The sequence below is a fragment of the Bombina bombina genome, chromosome 6 (assembly GCF_027579735.1).
Source record: "Bombina bombina isolate aBomBom1 chromosome 6, aBomBom1.pri, whole genome shotgun sequence".
Taxonomy (NCBI): Eukaryota; Metazoa; Chordata; class Amphibia; order Anura; family Bombinatoridae; genus Bombina; species Bombina bombina.
Genome location: NC_069504.1, coordinates 891,280,097 through 891,303,639, shown reverse-complemented (window position 1 = coordinate 891,303,639; position 23,543 = coordinate 891,280,097). Strand labels below are relative to the sequence as shown.

The window sequence follows — 23,543 nt, the reverse complement described above, 5'->3', positions numbered from 1 at the left end:
CCTTCGCTACCAGGTACTTGCCCAAAATACCAGAGAATGTTTAGCATTTTTGCTATCACTCCATTTAAACAGAAATAGAGCCTGCTTCCCCTCCCATAACTCCCGCCGGCACCAGCAGATGATTGTTACATTACAGATGGTGACACACATAGTGTCACTGTCTGTAACGGTCTGGAATCTGCCTTCATATGGAACCGGAGGTTGCCTGGAGCTCAGGAACTCCAGCTCTCGGCTGTAACTTGAAAGCTGAGACTGCTGGAGCTTCCTGCAGCTTCAACATATATATATATGTTATGCGGTACAATAAGCTTTGACGTATATATACATCTTATGGCGTAAAGGGCTTAAAAAGGAGTTTTCATATACATGATAACATTAACAATATTGAGAGATGCCTGTCCATTTAAAGGGACAGTGTAACCTAAATTGTTCTCCCCTTTAATTTTTCACAATGATACATTTGACCTGCTGGAGGGTATTAAATTGTTTACAAATAGTTGCTTTGCCTTTATAGCAACATTTTAAATAGTTGATTTTTTTCGGTGGTACTGCCACTTATACTAAAAGTTTATATACTTAAGTATAGGCTACCAAAAATATGAGTAAATTAGCAGAAGAAATTACACTCCCCATGGGAGGTAGGCAAGATACGTAATAAAATGTTAATTTCCAGTTGTTCTCTCTATGTACTGGGATTTGGTATACAAACAGCGATAAGATAAGGAAGCATTTGGGTGTACAGAAAGTGTTAATATTAGGGAATCTAATTTCCCTTCAAGCTCAACCCATTTTGATGGGTTGTGGTGTCAAAAAACAAAATCATTTATTTCATATACAAAATTAAAACTAAAGAAGCAATTTCTCATACATTTTATGCTGCTGGTATATCAAGTCATTGGAAACACATTAACGGGAAAAATAATGTCACAGTACACTGTCCTTTTAAGTAGTTGAACTACTGTAGAGCATTTAACACAAGTAGAACAGCAGAAGATAAAAGCAGTTTGGTTGGAAGTGGCTTTTTCTGGCAAAACAAGCAAGTTCTTTCTTGCCTGAGGCTGCAGGTGTCAGTAAACAGTTTAAAAAAGCATTTTGAACTCAGTTATCAGGGCAGATACAACAGATAAAAAGAAGCAACACGCTATGCAGATTTTACAAAGTTAACAGGTAGCGCTGCATAGAATACACATCAGATCATATTACACATTGAAGATGAATTGTCTTTGTAAGATTTCTTACATAAAACTTCATACTCTACAGGCAAACATAAAACTAGACAAACTATCCAGCCTCTCTATCATCTTCCAGATTTGCCAGTTCCTATACTATTCTATGGAGTAGATTAACTATATTTTACTTATCACTTCAATCTTTATTACATTGCCTGCATAAAATAGAAACTGTTGAGACTGGTAAGACAATGAAGCAAGAACTGGCAAGGCCAATGAAAATGGAGAATCTAAAGAGAAGCTTTGTGATCCTGTAAAAATATGTATTCCTTTATGGGATAATTGTTTACTCAGAGAAGCATGTAGGTATATTGATGACATAATGAACACATTATGGTGGGTTTATACATATTAGGCCAGTTATTTTCTAGTTATGCCTCTTTTCTTTCTTGTTTAGGACTAACTTCTGCACCTCCTATGTGTTACACTAGATTTTTGTCACCTTGTTTAGAAGGTAAGTTCAGCTCTTACTATTTATTTATTTTTCTTTAAAACCTGCATTCACAGTCCCTTTTTTCCCCTCAGATTTTGCTGATGAGGACAGATTTATATATAACACAAATAGTAAATCGGTGTCTATTTTGAACCAATTCAATAATCTCATCAAAGTCTGGACTAGTTCTTACATAAAAACAAAACAGAACAGATAGTCAAAAAATGGTTGGTACAGGACCAATTGAATAGATTATGTTCCAGTTTCCATTACTTTGTGATATATCACAATTCCATTGTAAGACGTATTTAAACGTATACTGATTAATTTGATTAGATCTAGAAGATGCATATTTAACTTATCCAGTAGATAACTACCAGTTAAAATGTCTTTAATTTTGTCTAATCATTACAAATCACTACGCTATTCATTTGCTTACACTTTACACTCAGCACTGCACCATACTGCTTCCTCAAACTCATAAACTAAGCAGTATCAGTGCTCAGATCTTGCTTTATTCATTAAATAATATGTCTGGACAACATGCCAACACAGACAGACAATGGCAGAGGCAGACTTGAATATAAATGGCCTCTAATGTATTACAAGCAAAGAATTACTATGAAATTTTAAAAACGGACACTTCAGCAGTTCCATTATAAACCATTTCTTATATACAAGATCCAAGGTACCTGCATCTATTTTTTAATAGTACATTAGTACATACAGGGCATAACTTTTCTGTATTTATGCTAGAGGGATAATATAAAGAAACCCCAGTAGTATGGAACGTGAATGCTGCAGCAGACAAAAGAAGAGAACAGAAAGAAAGCAGCAGCTGGGTGCATCCTCTAGTGACAACTGCACTTTAGACTGATTGGTCAAAGGGACAGTATACACCAATTGTCATATAACTGCATGTAATAGACACTATTATAAAGAAGAATATGCACAGATACTGATATAAAAATCCAGTATAAAACCTTTTAAAAATGTACTTCATCCAGGTTTAGAACTGTTGATGAGGTTAGACTGGGACACCCATTGAAAGGAGCTGAGAAAGCAGGAAGAGCAGACTCTTTGCTGTTCTGAAAAGACCCATTCCACAAACAGGAGCAAGCAGGAATCTGTAGACTTCAGTCTACATCTGATACTTTGGGACTTGGTTAGGAGTCTGATAATCAGCACAATGTTATTAAAAAAATAAGAAAAACTATACATTGTTGCATAAACACTCCCAGATGGGCTATATAAATGTATAATCTACAAAACATTTGTGCAAAGACAAATCTAGTGTACAATGTCCCTTTAAAAACAAATACCTTTATTTACATACAATAAAATGTGAGACTAGCCTGAAGGTATTTATTTAAGCACAGAGTAGCTGTAGATAGATAGAAGTTAGGGGAGGCATAACCACTGGCTCAAAGGAATATGAAAAGCTGATTTTTATCGGAATTGGCATTGATGATAGTTTTTTCACTTTGGAATACAACCGGAGTTGTGGAGGTGAATAGGGAGTAATTTACTGTCCCTGTCAAACAGACCACTTAATTGAGAAGCTTTATTAAGACGATCACATCACTACCAAAGTTGGCCCCTAGTGGATAATTTTCTATAGGGGAACAACTAGACTAGTATTAGTTAAAATTATATAAAAGTGCAAAGTGGGTTACTGCATTGTATTATTGCACTGTTACTTGCTAAGGGATAAAATAAATAGCTTAAGTCAGTTCGAAATCAACAATACACTACTGGGAGCTAGCTAAACACATCTGGCGAGTCAATGACAAGAGACAAATGTGTTCAGCCACTAATGACCAGCTAGCTCCCAGTATTGCATTACTGCTGCTGAATATATGTATACATGATTTTCAACAAAGGATACCAAAAGAATAAAGCAAATTTGAAGAGACGTGAATGTGAGCTCCATACATAACTATGAACTATGTGCAGAGCTGATAGGGTTAAGCTTATTGAGTAGTGAGTGAGAGTGTACATTTCAGCTACTGGTGTGTCTGCAGCTCCTGATTTATTAGTTAGTCCATGCAGCAAGTTAAACTAATGGTAGAAGTGCTAAGTGGGCAGGGGGACTGGCTCATACTTCTTCCTTTATTCTTCCTTATACCTCACTAGAAATGTGTGATCATTAGGGTAAAAAGCAGGAGTGTAGGCTTTACAAACAGAGAATGATGGGCCAGATTACAAGTGGAGCGCTAACAGTAACGCGCGTGTCGGGTTTTCCTCTCATATTAAAAGTTGAAAGTAAATGCGAGCACTTAAGCGCAATCGAGATTTACGCTAGAATGATTACTTCGTCCTCAGAGCTCTGGTTAACTCAGGGGCAGAACTTTCATTGGTGCAGCAGGTGCGGAGGCACCAGGGCCCAGGTGCTGAGCGGGCCCATAGCAGCCAGTCTATACATATGGCATGTTCAGAATATGTACAATTCTAATGCAGGGGAGCCTTTTATAAGTATAGGTTGCAGGTCCATCTATCTATCCTCATAATCATACAGAGCAGCATTAATAGTGTTTACTATTACATACTACTGAAGTATCTTTGGAGGGCCCAGGGCACTAGGGCCCTCTGTTCAGTAGTTCCACTGGGTTTACTGTTTAGCAAAACAAGTTTCACAAAACACATAAAAAATACATTACACAGTACAGTTACACTCATAATAACACATTGTAATAAAAAAATAAAAAATATTATTGCAAAAAAAAGTTATAAGAGCTCATAGATATGAGATCTCAGGTTTTAAAAAAAAAGGCTGCAAGGGGCTTTAATATAGACATACATATATATCCCTAAATATGTATATGTATACATATATGTATATACTGTATACATATGTTTATAAATGTGTATATATGTATTTATGTATTTATTTGATAACAGAACTAAATTGGAAAGTTCTTTAAAATTGCATGCTCTATCCGAATCGTGAAATTTTAATTTTTATTTTAGTGTCCCTTTAAAGTGATTGTAAAAGTTGTGCTACTGTAAATCCGCTGTTTTTTGAATGCGATCAAAGTTATTACCTTTATAATTTGGATTACTATCATCACGTATTCCACCCGGCTCTGTGTATTTTTTATTTTTTTTCTTATGACGTTTTTTTTCTTAGCCAGTTGAAATCCAGGCTGTAGGCAACCAGAACTCTATCTAATCTGCCCCCTTAATCTATATCGCATGCGCAATTGATTTTCCTTTCTTCCAAACTAAATGTGCACTCCCGTGTGACGCATGTGTGTTTGTCACACTAGGGAATCACTTCAATGCATGCTCTCAATCAAACAAACAGCTTCCTGTGAGTGCCATTGAGCACCCAGGGCTGAGCATGTTGCAGGGTCATGGGATGTGTACTCAGTCCAGTCTTAAAGTGAAGTTCCCTTCTGTGTTTTGTATAGGTCTATTGTGATTACATAAGCCGGTGCACCCTTCACTTGTTCCCAGTTGGTTTTATTGAGAGCTTGCATTGTGTGGCTGTTTTAGGGATTCAGGTTTTGGAAGGGACCTTGATGTGGTACCTGGGCTTGTCCCATTTGGCCAAATGCTGTAACTAACCCTTCTATTTTTTCTTTTAATCTTAGCTGAGAGCTTGTAAGTGAGCGCTGGACTCTCTCTGTGTGTTGTATTAATTTGTTTTGTAATTTTCCCTATGGGCCTTGCACCCAGACCTGTCTGGGGTTAACTGCCTATGACTCTGGGGACAGCACAGGTTCCTGTGAGTGCCATTGAGCACCCAGGGCTGAGCATGTTGCAGAGTCATGGGATATGTACCCAGTCCAGTCTGAGAGTGCAGTCCCCTTCCGTGTTTTGTATATATAATATATGTATTCCGATATATAATTTAATCTATTTTTACACAAGTATATATATTTTTTTGCATATACATATAGGAAATTCAGATGAATATTGAACAGCAACTATCACTAAAATAAGATATCTATAAACATAATAATACTTTTTAATATAAATCTAATATAGCAATCCATTTGAAACTATTACACATGAATGAAAGAACATACTGTCACAGCTGATTTATTAAAAATAAACATTTATGAAAAATATATTTTAGAATGGAATTCATTGTTATCCTTCTTGAAAATAAACTAATACTAACTTGTATTTAAAATGTTCATTCAGTCTATGGGATCACGATCACAGTGAAGCAATATGTATCTTTCATTAACAATATTAAACTATGAATCTCGTTATTCATTGTTTACATTGTGACATATACATCCGACTTGGGTATGCACAAAGCTTGTGTCCCAGGAGCGAGCCTAAAGTGTTGACGTAGGGAGTGGGTGGAACCGCTCTCTACTATAATGATATCTTAGAGCAGGAAGTCGGGCATGGGAAGAGCGAGGCACGGTAACCGAAAATGTTAATAATATTTGTAAATCCTATTTAGATTAAAATATAACATTAAAAAACTTAGCAACTATGCTTATCGACGGATGGGCCTAATTTATAATAAAAAAAAATCTCACAACTTTACATTCACTTTAAAGAAGGCTGTGGATAGGTAGTGTGCAGTGCAAATATCGGGCCAGATTATGAGTAGCACATTAACAGTTACGGGCAAGCGGAAAGGGATTTATTGCGGCTGTTTGAGCATTTTGGGTTTACTGCTAATATTACAAGTTGAAAGTAAATGCGAAATCCTGATTTACTCTAGAATGATTACCACATCCTCCGAGCTCTGGTTAACTGTTTCACGAAACAAAAAAGTGTCACTAAACACATCAAACATAAATTACAAAGTATGGTTACACTTATAATAACACTATCTAATAAAATTCATTAAAATAAAATATTGCACAAAAAAAGTTATAAGGGCTCAAAGATTTGAGGTCTCAGGTGTTAGAAAAAAAGGCAGGCAAAGGACTTTAAAGGGACAGTTTATCCAAAATGTAAATTACTTTTAATGTAAGTAGCAGGCAAAAGCAAACCAATTACTGTGGAGCATTTGTTATAAAGCGTTTTCAAAGTTTCTAAAAGGTTTTTTGAAATACCCGCTTTTGGTTATTCTTACCTATATCCATTTCCATATTTTCTAGATGTGCGGCCACTTGGTCGCACTCCCTTTTATGCAGGGCACATGCTCCAGCCCCTATGGTGATGTCACCGCAAGTGCGAACACAGACGTGCGCTAAATAAAAGCTCGTCTAAGTTCAGCGGTGAGGCACAGAGACGTGTTACTGTCCCAGAATATAACTAACATTCAGTAAAAACTTACAAAAGGGTTCTTCAATTGATTTATTTTATTGGAACAGTATGTTATCTCCCAGTAACTGAACCAAATAAAATCTTTAAGGTGTCATGAGATAAGGAGGCTGTTGTGGAATGAAAAGCTTTTTATTTAAATCTTTTAATAACAAGCTGGCCATAAGCAAAAACGAAGATCATTGGGGCTTCAGCTTGCTGCACAGACATTGACTGTGAGACTATTGCTTCCATTCACCGTTGGCTATCAACTTTGTCAAAAGTCAATGAAGCGTGCTCAGGTGAATGCACGCTCGCTGATGACGTATAGGTCGCGCGTCAGTTGTGTATTGTGCATTTTCAAAAAGTGTCTTCATTAATACATTTGTATCTGGCTTTATGATTGGTCATAGAGCGGGCTGAACATATATATACAGTGGATATAAAAAGTCTACACACCCCTGTTAAAATGTCAGGTTTCTGTGATGTAAAAAAATGAGACAAAGATAAATCATTTCAGAACTTTTTCCACCTTTAATGTGACCTATAAAACTGTACAACTCAATTGAAAAACAAACTGAAATCTTTTAGGTGGAGGGAAGAAAACAAAAAAAACCTAAAATAATGTGGTTGCATAAGTGTGCACACCCTCTTATAACTGGGGATGTAGCTGTGTTCAGAATTAAGCAATCACATTCAAAATCATGCTAAATAGGAGTCAGCATACACCTGCCATCATTTAAAGTGCCTCTGATTAACCCCAAATAAAGTTCAGCTGCTCTAGTTGGTCTTTCCTGAAATTTTCTTAGTCGCATCCCACAGCAAAAGCCATGGTCAACAGAGAGCTTCCAGAGCATCAGAGGGATCTCATTGTTCAAAGGTATTAGATATACCATGGACACATCAAGTGGAGAAAATATGGCACAACAGTGGCATTACCAAGAACTGGACGTCCCTCCAAAATTGATGAAAAGACGAGAAGAAAACTGGTCTGGGAGGCTACCAAGAGGCCTACAGCAACATTAAAGGAGCTACAGGAATATCTGGCAGGTCCTGACTGTGTGGTACATGTGACATCATTCTCACATATTCTTCATATGTCTGGTCTATGGGGTAGAGTGGCAAGATGAAAACCTTTTCTTACGAAGAAAAACATCCAAGACAGGCTACATTTTGCAAAAACACATCTGATGTCTCCCAAAAGCATGTGGGAAAAGGTGTTATGGTCTGATGAAACCAAGGTTGAACTTTTTGCCCATAATTCCAAAAGATATGTATGGTGCAAAAACAACTACAGCATCAAAATAACACCATACCCACAGTGAAGCATGGTGGTGGCAGCATCATGCTTTGGGGCTGTTTTTCTTCAGCTGGAACTGGGGCCTTAGTTAAGCTAGAGGGAATTATGAACAGTTCCAAATACCAGTCAATATTGGCACAAAACCTTCAGGCTTCTGCTAGAAAGCTGAACATGAAGAGGAACTTCATCTTTCAGCATAACAACGACCAAAAGCATACATCCAAATCAACAAAGGAATGGTTTAACCAGAAGAAGATTAAAGTTTTGGAATGGCCCAGCAAGAACCCAGACCTGAATCCGATTGAAAATCTGTGGGGTGATCTGAAGAGGGCTGTGCACAGGAGATGCCCTCGCAATCTGACAGATTTGGAGTGTTTTTGCAAAGAAGAGTGGGCAAATCTTGCCAAGTCAAAATGTGCCATGCTGATAGACTCATACCCAAAAAGACTGAGTGCTGTAATAAAATCAAAAGGTGCTTCAACAAAGTATTAGTTTAAGGGTGTGCACACTTATGCAACCATATTAGTCTCATTTTTTTACATCACAGAAACCTGACATTTTAACAGGGGTGTGTAGACTTTTTATATCCACTGTATATATATATATATATATATATATATATATATTTATATATTATATATATATATATATATATATATATATATATATATAGCAGCCAAAAAGAAGTGCACTCTCAGGTCTTTCACAGCAAAAGTTACTTTATTGATGTAACGTTTTCAGAGGGCTTGCCTCCTTCATCAGCATAGTAAAATAAACACAAAACACAAAATAAATAGTGTCATACTTACAATTAACATTCAAAACCATGCCCTTTTCCCTTGGCGCCAAACTGCCAATGTTGGAACGCATACTGCGTTCCACCGGCGATAAGAACCGGAAGTGGTGTGCAACATCACTTCCGGAAGACAAATATTACTAACAATATTGACGATATTGAATACAATAAATCGTGTACAGTGAATCAAAAATTTCAAAGCATGTCCACTCGGTGTATCTTAATGACAGATACTGTAATCTGAAAAACATGTGCAGGAAATAAGTGTTATTCCACAACGGCTTGCCCGTTGCCATGGCAACCTATATACACTAATCGTGTCCCACTCGCATACTGAAAAAACTTTTTCAAACAATGTGCACACTGAATTTGTGTAGTAACTTATGGACTTTAAACTGTGCAATGCTTAATCATACGCATATGTGTTTAAAAAAAAAAAAAAAAAAAGATAGGGAAATACATTGCCTACTTTGGTAGCGTGTAATTTTGTATTATACTGAAGATTTAAAGTTATACACTGCTGCATTAAAATGTCATCCCTACTTCTTTTGGGTAAGGAATACCTTTAAAGATTGTTAGATTACATCTAAATAATGCGGACACATCCCTCAGGATTGCAATGTATACACACTTTCCAGGGTGATAATGTATATTGCCTATATTTAGGGTAGGATATCCCTAATAACATAATATAAATGATATGTAGGAACCCTATGCTTTGTGAGCTCCTAGTTATTTCAATAGGCAATCCACTAATAAAATCCCCCCAGTTATAATTAACTGGCTAGCTATGACTAAGTCATTCTCTCCATGAACCTTAGTTTTTGCTAAAAACAATGTTACCACACATTCCATGCTTAACCCCTTATTGAATATTTCTGCTTCAATAAGGATCACAAAAAAAAGGAAAATAAAAATTAAAAATTAAAATAAACATAAATTATGGTTCCTGCATTCAATGCAAAAGTCCCACTGGGTGATGGTATGACTCTATAATTCCCAGGATGTATCATGTCCTTCTTGTCACAGAACCGACTGTAGTTTTATATTACTCCCATGTTTCTTCAGGATATTATTTCACATATTTTTTCACATATTATATCACTCTACTGTATCTTCTAGCTGTTCTAGGAGCATCATCGTATCTTTACATCTTTGTTGAATTTGATACACTCTGTCGATTGTAGAAAATAAAGGTATTTTATCCACCTAGGTTGACCTATATGGGTTGTCCTTAGATGCTAGAATTTTGGACCATCATACCCATATGGTTTTATAAGGCATTCGTTGTAAGCTACATGGATGTTTAACCAATTCAGTGAGCCTTGTAATGATGGAATGGCTATGTGTGTTAAGCAGTGCATGGTAACTCCAAGGCACCACTACCTGACTTCCACTCAGGAACTGGAAGTACCAAAGTCCCCCATACCTGGTGCTGTGAGTATATCTGGGCACATCCACCCCCCTTAACGGGATCTGTCGAGCCCAGAACTCACAGAGTCATGGTAGTCTAGGTACCGTACCCTTAGAATGTATCACACCTTAGTGCCACATTACATTAATGCTTTGAAATCGGGAGTTGTGTTAAGTCCACCTGGGTGTACCGTGCCCAATCGGTACATCCACTGTGCTTCCCGCTGTAGGAGTATCTTGCCCCTGTCCCCACCCCTATCCAAAGGGGGGACATGATCAATGAGTGTGTATCTTATTGATGCCACCGGATGTTTATGTTGTGCACAATGCCTGGCCACAGGTTGGTCTGAATCTCCAGACTTCAGAGTTACCCGGATAGCATGACAATGATTTGCCATTCTTTCTCTGAGGGTGCCCGTCGTCTTGCCCACATAAAAGCGAGAACACGGACACACCAACAGATATATGACAAATGTTGTTGTACAGGTGATAGAGTGACGAATACTAAATTGTCGATTGGTGTGTGGGTGATGGAATATCTTCGTGTTCATAAGACCATTACAGGTGGTGCACCCCAGACATCTATACGATCCCTTGATGTTAGTATATGTCATGGATCTGTAGCTTGCCCTTGGGTCCGTTTTGACCAGTAGGTCCTGCAGGTTTGTGCCCCTCCTGTATCCCACCATAGGTGTGAGGTGGTTACTAAAGCGTAGCTTTGGGTCAGATGACACAATCGGCCAATGTGTTCTTAGAATCGATCCCACTTTTCTAGTACTGGGAGAGAATGTGGTAGCCATTATGAGCTTTTCATCTGTGGTTTGTCTTTGTTTCTTTGTTAACAGTTGTGTTTGTGTGTATTGTGATACTTCTTCCATCATCTGTTTGATGTCTTGTGACTTATACCCTCTCTCAGCAAATTTTGCACCCATTTCCAACAACTAGGAGGCTCCCTTCATAGGGTCAGAGTTGTTCCTCACTGTCCTGATTAATTGTGATTTTAATATGCCCTTCAGGAGTGCTGGGGGATGACAACTATCTGATCTCAACAGGGAATTCCTGTCTGTAGGTTTGCTAAATAGTGTGCACCCCAGTCCCTGTGCCGTTTTATACACCTTAAGATCAAGAAAATTGATGGAGTGTAAATCAGCAGACATTTTAAACCGAACTCTGGTTAAACAGATCAAACCAGCCATGGAGTTCATCCATGCCCCCTCTCCAGATCAAAAAGATATCATCTATGAACCTACGGTAGAAAATGATAGAAGAGTCACATTTACCCCATAGGTACAGATTCTCAAAGTGGGACATGAATAGATTCGCATATGAGGGGGCCATGGATGACCCCATGGCTGTACCTGCTATTTGCAGAAAAAATTTGTCCTCAAATCTGAAATAATTCTTACTGAGACAAAAATCGATCAATGCCAGTAAGAATTCAATAGGCGGTCCCTCATATAGGGGGCTATTCACTAGTAATATTTGTCTTCCGGAAGTGATGTAACACCACTTCCGGTTCTTATCGCCGGTGGAACGCAGTATGCGTTCCAACATCGGCAGTTTGGCGCCAAGGGAAAAGGGCATGGTTTTGAATGTTAATTGTAAGTATGACACTATTTATTTTGTGTTTTGTGTTTATTTTACTATGCTGATGAAGGAAGCAAGTCCTCCGAAAACGTTACATCAATAAAGTAACTTTTGCTGTGAAAGACCTGAGAGTGCACTTCTTTTTGGCTGCTATTTGTTGTTTAAAGTTGCACCCAGGCAGTTTTCCACTTGTGGGCAAGATCTGGAATTTTGGATATCTATATATATATATATATATATATATATATATATATATATATATATATATATATATGTATCTATGTATGTATGTGTACATATGTATTTATATGTGTATAACATTTATACACGTATAAACACATAAATACATATGTGCACACATAAGTGCATTAGAGCCCATTGCAGTTAACCAGGTGAAAGCATATTTATGCAATATTCATTTTAAAAAAAATGTTATACTGAAAATGCACTGTAAATGTTTCACATTCCAATGTTTTTCACATAGGGGAATATGGTCAAATTATTTATAAATAGATATTCCTATATATATCTGTATATATCTATAAATAATCATGTATATATAAATATATATTGTACTAAAATACCATCAGATATATGTAGAAATATGTATTTATGAATAAATAGAACATATTTTGCTATATGAAGAACATTGGAATTTGAAATATTTATATTTTCATGCCGGTTTAGCCACTTGAGACTATGCGATCGGGGTTGCACATTTTTTGCTCAGTTGACTAAAATGTTTACGTGCATCGGGTTAGCCCGTGAACTAAATGCTTTACTTTTAACTTGTAATACGAGCGCTACCCAACACACGCAAGAGAATGTAATCTGGCCCATAATAGGTAACTTACTAGTAAGCTTTTGTAGAAAATCTATCCAAAATACTTTTCAAACTGTTCCCCCATTCCCCCCCCCCCATTAATGATCCTTTCAAGTGCTCCATATCAAGCAATAATCATTACAGAGATCATCCAACCTGTTAAAGTGATTTTATTGTCAACAGTGTCACCTACAGTATGTATGTAGAACTACATATCCCATCAAGGACAGAGTAAGAGCATTTGATGTCCATTAAGGATGAGCATACAAAAGCATCAGAAGGAAAACACCTCCAGAGACATTAAAACAGTTTACATTCCAGGGTAGAGAGCGTTGTCATTCTTTAAAAAAAAAAAAAAAATGAGAAGTGTTTTAGATGATTTCTTTCAAAACTAGGAAACCTTTTGGATCTTTATGGATCTCAGTGAAATAAAAAAAAAAAAAAAACACTTATAAAACAATGTGAATTTCCACATTTGTATTCATTTTACTATATAGTTATAGTCTACCCAGTAATAATAATTTTAAAGGCTTCCAATATGTTGACACTGTTAATTAACATTCAAATATTTAATCATTTTTTTATAAGATTTAGCATTTAAAATAATTACTTTGTCCTAAATCTAATTCAATACAATATATATGTTTTTCCAAGTACTTTGGCTACTTTAATAATATTGAAACTTTTTAGTTTTGTATTGAAATATTGTTTTTTATATTCTTACTTTGTCTTTATGTAAGTTTTAAGAACATTTGAGGGTAAATAGTTCATTATCAATTAATGATTATAATTAATTTATCTATTTAGATCCCTATAGTCACTTAGTTCCTTTACAGTTTCTCTGATAGTGCCCACCAAAATATGCCAGATTGTGGGATATGCTGAACCCATTACGATATTTTTAATATTTGTACTTAATACTTACATTTTCATTGCATATTTTTTCATTGCATATTGACCCAGTATATAAATCAGGTTATTGATATTGTTTATTTTTTCATTCAATATTCTAGCTGGTGGTTTATACAGAATAGATTCTATGGCCTCTATTTATCAAGCTGTCAACCGCAAATACGCTGGAATTCCGCAGCGTATTTGTGGCGAGCCTGATTCGCCTTAGTTATCAAAGGCTAGAGACCGGCAAAAGTAGAATTTAATGACGTAGCATACGATCCGCCAGACTCAGTTCGACACAGATCGATGGTTACGTCACTCCAGATGTTCCGAACGCAAGTTCGGCACAATCTGACCACTTTTGGAAGTTATCAAGATCCTACCAGGTACGCTCGCCACTTTTCCGGCCCAGCGTACCTGGTTTTCAATCCGCCCCCCTGGAGGCGGCGGATGCCATAGGAATCAATGGGAGTCTGACAGCAGCGAAAGCTCATGTTCGCTGCTGCCCGATATCCCATTGATTTCTATGGAAAAAGTCTACACCTAACACCCTACCATGTACCCCGAGTCTAAACACCCCTAATCTGCCCCCCCTACACCACCGCCACCTACATTATACTTATTAACCTCTAAACCGCCGCTCCCGGACCCCGCCGCAACTATAATAAATATATTAACCGCTAAACCGCCGCTCCCGGACCCCGCCGCCACCTACATTATACCTATTAACCCCTAATTTGCCGCCCCCTATACCGCCGCCACCTACATAAAGTTATTAACCCCTATCTTGCCGATCCAGGACCCCGCCGCAACTAAATAAATTGTTTAACCCCTAAACCGCCCCTCACGGAGCCCACCGCCACTTACATTATATTTATTAACCCCTAATCTGCCCCCCCTACACCACCGCCACTATAATAAAGTAATTAAACCCTAAACCTAAGTCTAACCCTAACACCCCCTAACTTAAATACAATTTAAATAAATCTAAATAAATATTACTATTATTTACTAAATTATTCCTATTTAAAACAAAATACTTACCTATAAAATAAACCCTAAGATAGCTACAATATAACTAATAGTTACATTGTAGCTATTTTAGGATTTATTTTCATTTTACAGGCAAGTTTGTATTTGGTTTAACTAGGTACAATAGTTATTAAATAGTTATTAACTATTTAATAACTACCTAGCAAAATAAATACAAAATTGCCTGTAAAATAAAACCTAACCTAAGTTACAATTACACCTAACACTACACTATCATTAAAATAATTACATAAATTAACTACAAATAAATAAAACTAATTACAATTAAATAAAATTAACTAAAGTACAAAAAATTACAGAAAATAAAAAAAAATACAAGAATTTTAAACTAATTACACCTAATCTAATCCCCCTAATAAAATAAAAAAGCCCCCCAAAATAGGATTGAGCTCGCATTCTATTGGCTAATTGGAACAGCCAATAGAATGCAAGCTCAATCCTATTGGCTGATTGGATCAGCCAATCGGATTGAACTTCAATCCTATTGGCTGATTGCATCAGCCAATAGGATTTTTCCTACCTTAATTCCGATTGGCTGATAGAATCCTTTCAGCCAATCGGAATTCAAGAGACGCCATCTTGGATGACGTCATTTAAAGGAACCTTCATTCAGTGTTAGGAAGTCGATGGAAGAGGATGCTCCGCGTCGGATGAATTGAAGATGGACCCGCTCCGCTCCAGATGGATGAAGATAGAAGATGCCGCCTGGATGAAGACTTCTGCCGGTCTGGATGTCCTTTTCTGCCCAGATAGGATGAAGACTTCTGCCGGTCTGGAGGTCCATTTGTGCCCGGCTGGGTGAAGACGGCTCAAGGTAGGGTGATCTTCAGGGGGTTAGTGTTAGGTTTTTTTAAGGCGGGTTTGGGTGGGTTTTAGAGTAGGGTTTGGTGTGTGGGTGGTGGATTTTAATGTTGGGGGGTGGGTTGTATTTCTTTTTTTACAGGTAAAAGAGCTGATTACTTTGTCCCGCAAAAAGCTCTTTTAAGGGCTATTTGTAATTTAATATAGGGTAGGGAATTTTATTATTTTGGGGGGCTTTTTTATTTTATTAGGGGGCTTAGATTAGGTGTAATTAGTTTAAAATTCTTGTAATTTTTTTTATTTTCTGTAATTTAGTGGGGGGGGGTTTGTACGTTAGTTAATTTTATTTAATTGTAATTAGTTTTATTTAATTGTAGTTAATTTATGTAATTAATTTAATGATAGTGTAGTGTTAGGTGTAATTGTAACTTAGGTTAGGTTTTATTTTACAGGTAATTTTGTATTTATTTTAGCTAGGTAGTTATTAAATAGTTAATAACTATTTAATAACTATTGTACCTCGTTAAAATAAATACAAAGTTGCCTGTAAAATAAATATAAATCCTAAAATAGCTACAATGTAATTATTAATTATATTGTAGCTATCTTAGGGTTTATTTTATAGGTAAGTATTTAGCTTTAAATAGGATTAATTTATTTAATAAGAAATAATTTATTTCGTTAGATTAAATAACTTAGGGGGTGTTAGGGTTAGGGTTAGACTTAGCTTTAGGGGTTAATACATTTATTATAGTAGCGGTGAGGTCCAGTCGGCAGATTAGGGGTTAATACTTGAAGTTAGGTGTCGGCGATGTTAGTGAGGGCAGATTAGGGGTTAATAAAATTTATTATAGGGTTTGCGAGGCGGGAGTGAGGCGGTTTAGGGGTTAATACATTTATTATAGTGGCGGCGAGGTCCGGTCGGAAGATTAGGGGTTAATAAGTGTAGGTAAGGTAGCGGCGACGTTGGGGGGGGGGGCAGATTAGGGGTTAATAAATATAATATAGGTGTCGCCGACGTTGGGGGCAGCAGATTAGGGGTTCATAGGGTTAATGTAGGTTGCGGCGGTGTACGGAGGGGCAGATTAGGGGTTAATAATAAAATGCAGGGGTCAGCGATAGTGGGGCGGCAGATTAGGGGTTAATAAGTGTTAGGTTAGGGGTGTTTAGACTTGGGGTACATGTTAGGGTGTTAGGTGCAGACTTAGAAACTGTTTCCCCATAGGAAACAATGGGGCTGCGTTAGGAGCTGAACGCTGCTTTTTTGCAGGTGTTAGGTTTTTTTTCAGCTCAAACTGCCCCATTGTTTCCTACGGGGGAATCGTGCACAAGCACGTTTTTTCAGCTGGCAGCTACCATAAGCAACGCTGATATTTAGAGTTGAAGTGGCGGTAAATTATGCTCTACGCTCCCTTTTTGGAGCCTAACGCAGCCCTTCAGAGAACTCTAAATACCAGCGTTATTTAAAAGGTGCGGGGGGAAAAAAACACGCGTAGCTAACGCACCCCTTTGGCCGCAAAACTCTAAATCTAGCCGTAAGTTAATAATAGTAATATTTATTTAGATTTATTTTAATTATATTTAAGTTAGGGGGTGTTAGGGTTAGGGTTAGACTTAGGTTTAGGGGTTAATTACTTTATTATAGTGGCGGCGGTGTAGGGGGGGCAGGATAGGGGTTAATATGTATAATGTAGGTGGCGGTGGGCTCCGGGAGCGGCGGTTTAGGGGGTTAAACAATTTATTTAGTTGCGGCGGGGTCCTGGATCGGCAGGATAGGGGTTAATAACTTTATGTAGGTGGGGGCGGTATAGGGGGCGGCAGATTAGAGGTTAATAGGTATAATGTAGATGGCGGCGGGGTCCGGGAGCGGCGGTTTAGGGGTTAATATATTTATTATAGTTGCGGCGGGGTCCGGGAGTGGCGGTTTAGGGTTTAATATATTTATTATAGTTGCGGGGGGCTCCGTGAGTGGCGGTATAGGGGGTAAAACAGTATAGTATAGTGTGGGTGCTTAGTGACAGGCTAGCAAGAAAGCTGCGAATAAGCCGATGAGCAGTGAGATCGATGACTGTCAGTTAACAACAGTCCGCTGCTCATCGCACCGTATTTGGTGCGTGGCTTTTTGACAGATTGATTGATAAATTTGTCGAACGTATTCAGGTCCGCGGCGATGTTAGGCGAGCTTAGGCGAGCATATTGGTGCCGGCGAATGCTAGAAAGTAGACAGCTTGATAAATAGAGGCCTATCTCTGTATTTTGGTTTAGCCTTGCAAATGGTGTACAGGGTATATATTGTATTAATTGAGTATCCCAAAACTGCCTACTACTGCCATTGTCTTACAGCCAGTTCCATCCGGCCTACTGCTCTCAGTGTCATACTGCTAGTTCCATCGTGCCTACTAGTGACAGTGTCATATTTCCACTCTGCCCATTCCATCATATCTAGTGTCTACAGCTGCCAGTGTCATTTTGCCACTCTGCCAGTTCCATCCAGTTTAGTGCTGCCCCATTATTTCAGCCAGTTCAATCTGGCCTAATACTGAAACTCTGCCAGTCCCATCCTGCATACAGGGTCACCATCAGGGGGTAAAAGGGTGGACTGCCATTAGGAGCCCGGTGGATCAGGGTTCCCATTGCAGCCCCCATTTTATTTAACATGTTAAGAGTCTGGGACATATATTTTTATTTTATTTGTAGCAGAGAGAGAGTACGCTATTACAGGGGCCCAATCCCCAGAGCCGCACTGATACAAGTGCTTTTCCTTAATGTGCCAGGGACATGGGACCCTTTTTTAAGGGGTGGGCTGTGCTAAAGCAGATACATGTTAACCTCCAATGTTTTATTTTTCTCTTGTTAAGTGTGTTCAGTCCACGGGTCATCCATTACTTATGGGATATATTCTCCTTCCCAACAGGAAGTTGCAAGAGGATCACCCAAGCAGAGCTGCTATATAGCTCCTCCCCTCACATGTCATATCCAGTCATTCTCTTGCAACCCTCAACAAAGAAGGAGGTCGCGAGAGGAGCTGGAGTTTTTACTTAACTATTCTTCAATCAAAAGTTTGTTATTTTAAATGGCACCGGAGTGTGCTGTTTTTCTATCTCAGGCAGTATTTGGAAGAAGAAACTGCCTGCGTTTTTTTTCTATGATCTTAGCAGGCGTAACTAAGATCCACTGGCTGTTCTCGACATTCTGAGGAGTGGGGTAACTTCAGAAACTGGGAATAGCATGCGGGGTCCTCCGCAAATGAGGTATGTGCAGTACATTATTTTCTGGGAATGGAATTGACTAAGAAAATACTGCTGTTACCGTATGATGTAAGTACAGCCTTAAATGCAGTAGTGGCAACTGGTATCAGGCTGATAAATGTATGCGCAGTCAAGTTATTTTCTAGGGACTAGAATTTGACTGAGAAAATACTGTTAAAACTGAAATAATACTTAAGCCTTATCTGCAGTGGTAGCGACTGGTAGCAGGCTTAGTGATAACTTTGCATGACATTGGAAAATGTTATTTTTTAATAAAACGTTTACTAGCATGTTATTCGTTTTTGTGAGGTACTTTGGTGATAAATCTCTTTGGGCATGATTTTTTTCCGCATGGCTGACATATATTTTCTGCATGGAAACCGTTATATCAGGGCTCCCACTGTTGTGATAGGAGTGGGAGGGACCTTGTTTTAGCGCCTTGTTGCGCAGTTATAATTCTAGCACAGTCTTCCTGCTTCTTCCTCCTTGATCCAGGACGTCTCTAGAGAGCTCAGGGGTCTGCAAAATTCATTTTTGAGGGAGGTAATCAGTCACAGCAGATCTGTGACAGTGTGCTTGACTGTGATTAAAAGCGTTAAATCTTAATTGATATCCGTTTTATCCGTTTTGGGTATTGAGAGGTTAATCATCCTTTTGCTAATGGGTGCAATCCTCTGCTAATATTACACTTCTTGTTAAGAATTGTTTAATTATATCTGTATTTTGAAGCGCTGCAGCGTTTTTTATATTGCTTGTAAACTTATTGAAAGTGATTTCCAAGCTTGCTAGTTTCATTGCTAAGTCTGTTTAAACATGTCTGATTCAGAGGAAACTGTTTGTTCATCATGTTCAAAAGCCAATGTGGAGCCCAATAGAACGATGTGTACCAATTGTATTGATATTGCTTTGAATAAAAGTCAATCTGTACCGATAGAGAAACTATCACCAGACAACGAGGGGGAAGTTATGCCGCCTAACTCTCCTCACGTGTCAGTACCTGCGTCTCCCGCTCGGGAGATGCGTAGGATTGAGACGCCAAGTACATCTAGGCCCTTACAAATCACATTACATGATATGGCTAATGTTATGAAAGAAGTGTTATATAATATACCCGAATTAAGGGGCAAGCGCGATAGCTCTGGGTTAAGGACAGAGCGCGCTGATGACACGAGAGCCATGTCTGATACTGCGTCACAATTTGCAGAACATGAGGACGGTGAGCTTCATTCTGTCGGTGACGGTTCTGATCCGGGGAGACCGGATTCAGAAATTTCAAATTTTAAATTTAAGCTTGAGAACCTCCGTGTGTTACTAGGGGAGGTATTAGCGGCTCTGAATGATTGCGACACGGTGGCAATCCCAGAGAAATTGTGTAGGTTGGATAGATACTATGCGGTACCGGTGTGTACTGACGTCTTTCCTATACCAAAAAGACTTACAGAAATTATTAGTAAGGAGTGGGATAGACCTGGTGTGCCTTTTTCCCCTCCCCCGATATTCAGAAAAATGTTTCCTATAGACGCCACCACACGAGACTTATGGCAGACGGTCCCTAAGGTGGAGGGAGCAGTTTCTACTTTAGCCAAGCGTACCACTATCCCGGTGGAGGATAGCTGTGCTTTCTCAGATCCAATGGATAAAAAATTAGAGGGTTATCTTAAAGGGACACTGTACCCAAAATTTTTCTTTTGTAATTCAGAAAGAGCATGCAATTTTAAGCAACTTTCTAATTTACTCCTATTATCAATTTTTCTTCGTTCTCTTGCTATCATTATTTGAAAAAGAAGGCATCTAAAAATTTTTTTGGTTTCACTACTCTGGACAGCACTTTTTTATTGGTGGATGAATTTATCCACCAATCAGCAAGGACAACCCAGGTTGTTCACCAAAAATGGGCCGGCATCTAAACTTACATTCTTGCATTTCAAATAAAGATACCAAGAGAAAGAAGAAAATTTGATAATAGGAGTAAATTAGAAAGTTGCTTAAAATTTCATGCTCAATCTGAATCACGAAAGAAATTTTTTTGGGTACAGTGTCCCTTTAAGAAAATGTTTGTTCAACAGGGTTTTATTTTGCAGCCTCTTGCATGCATTGCGCCTGTCACGGCTGCAGCAGCATTCTGGTTTGAGTCTCTGGAAGAGGCGATTCGCACAGAGCCATTGGATGAGACTTTGAGCAAAGTTAGAACCCTTAAGCAAGCTAATGCGTTTGTTTCAGATGCCGTAGTACATCTAACCAAACTTACGGCTAAAAATTCCGGATTCGCCATACAGGCGCGCAGAGCGCTCTGGCTTAAATCCTGGTCAGCGGATGTAACTTCCAAGTCTAAGCTACTTAACATTCCTTTCAAAGGGCAGACCTTTGTGATATCCCTTTAAGACTTTCTGACTATCAGCACTTCCCCCTATTTAAGGAAGTGCTTTTCCATTACTCAGTGCCTGAAAATTAAAGTGGATTCTCTCATCCTGTGTTTCTGCTTATACCAAGCAGTGTATTTTTCCTTTCAGGTCTTTACTATTATATTTTTGATGGCTGTTTGTGTCTCATAGTTGCTGCACTTCTTTCCTGATACTTTTGGTCTGATACTCCTAATCGTATCCCTACGCTAACGGAACTCATTCCACTCGCGGCTGAAGCCGCACTCCCACAAGCTGCTGCCGGGACGCCGCTCTCTACTTTTCTCCGGTTTAGCACTTACTCTGCTGTTATTACCGCTCTCCACGCTGCACCATTGCTTCAGAGGAAATCTGGATTTGTCACCACGCTGGTTTGGGTATCGTATTGTATACAAAGCATAAGGTTTCCAAATATAACGCTAAGTGTCATTACTTACCTGAGGTGTATTACACTGAATTAACCTCCTCCTTGCTGGTCAATATTGCGTGTGTGTTGGAATTGTACATATATTTTAGAGTGTTTGTGTGAGTGCGTGAAGCTTATGGAAAGATACTTGAACATTACTTTTTCTGAAGTTAAACTCCGCCACTACATTTCTTATTCTGAATATAAAGGAATTTTTTCTCATTTTTTCTTTATCGATAATATTAAAGAATTATTGTTTATATTATAGAGGCTAAACAAGTTTCTCTCATTACATTTATTATCATACATTGTGGAATATACCATACTTTTCATTTCAATTACTAAAAGTAAATGCTCACCTTGTACATGCTAGTAGAATAAGTTATATTTACTTGCTGTTAACAAGAATAGAGCTACATTCCATTTATTTTATTTTTTATTATTATACTCTGAAGTTGGTGAGACAAAATTATCACAGAATTTTCAGGCCTAAAAAAGTTTTTTTTTATTGGGAAGATGGATCCCAATGAAATTAAAAATGAATTTTCTAATATTCATCAAAAACTAGAATATCTTGCTAGAGCCTTAACAGAGGTACAAACTGAAAATAAAGCTCTCAAAACCCTAATAAAAGATTGTATGTCAGGGAAAGAAGCAGGAGTTGCTGAACCTCACATACAATACCCACAACCCTTCTCTGGCAAGCGCAGCGAATTCAGGGATTTTAAAAGTGCATGCAAACTTCTCTTTTCACTTAGACCTAAAACATACCATAGTGAAAGGATAAAGGTCTGTACCACTATTTCCTTCCTCCAGGGGGAACCACGCTCCTGGGCCAATAGATTCTTCGAAAGTGAACATCCAATATTAGAATCACTTGAGGAATTTTTTCTAGCCATGACTGCCTTGTATGAGGATTCCCATACTCAAATAACAGCTGAAAATAAATTAAGATCTATGAGACAGGGGAAAAGAAACATTGAAGAATATATCACTGAATTCCAAATGTGGATAGATGACTCTCAATGGAACGAGATCAGCTTGAAGAACCAATTCAGATTGGGCCTCTCTGAATCCCTTAAAGATGAATTGTCACGATTAGAGATGCCTGACACGCTGAATGGTTTGATGAAATTAAGCACCACTCTGGATCGAAGGTTACGTGAAAGAAAGGCTGAAAGAGCTTCCTACGAAGTTGTGCCCAGACGTTACTATCCCTGTTCTACAACCATGGAAAAAGCTGTTTCAAACCAGATTCCTATGGAAATTGGAACTATAAGGGGTCCTCTAACCCCAGAAGAAAAAGCCAGACGCAGATTAGAAAATCTCTGTCTTTATTGTGGACAAAAGGACCACTCCGTCACAAATTGTCCATCTCTACTAAGACAGAAAAAGGGTAAGGGTAGTTTCAATCACAATATTATTCACATTACCCAAAACCCACATCTCACTCTCACCTTTTCTTTACAGTGGGATCAGAAAAACGTGCGATCTAACGCTTTGATTGATTCTGGGGCGTCAGGAAATCATATAGACATAGCATATGTTAAGCTTAATAAAATTCCAATTGTTGTCAAAACACAACCTGTTTCAGTTAAACTTATTGATGGTTCTATCATACAACAGGGCCCCATTACCCATCAGACAATCCCTTTACTCATAACAACTGACCAAGGACATTCCGAATATATAACTTTTGACCTCATACCTATCTATATGCATACTATCATCTTAGGTTTTAGTTGGTTACAAATACATAATCCCCATATTGACTGGTCATCACCACAAGTAATCTTTGACTCTGACTATTGTATAAAGACTTGTTTTCCCTATCAGGTAATCTCTACTATAGAACATGAGCTACCTCAAATTTATCAGGACCTGGCAGAGGTGTTTGACCTCAAGGAGGCAGAAAACCTCCCACCACATAGGGAATTTGACTGT

At 38.2% G+C, this 23,543-nt stretch overlaps 1 long non-coding RNA gene across 1 annotated transcript in view; it reads left to right on the top strand.

Moving 5' to 3' along the window:
- The first annotated feature begins 1,296 nt into the window (after positions 1–1,296).
- The window catches only part of LOC128662360 (uncharacterized), a 39,637-nt gene continuing 17,390 nt past the window's right edge, over positions 1,297–23,543 (top strand). The window contains exons 1-2 of the long non-coding RNA XR_008402765.1: positions 1,297–1,531; positions 1,627–1,683. This is a non-coding gene — a long non-coding RNA (uncharacterized LOC128662360). The remainder of the gene's footprint in view (positions 1,532–1,626; positions 1,684–23,543) is intronic.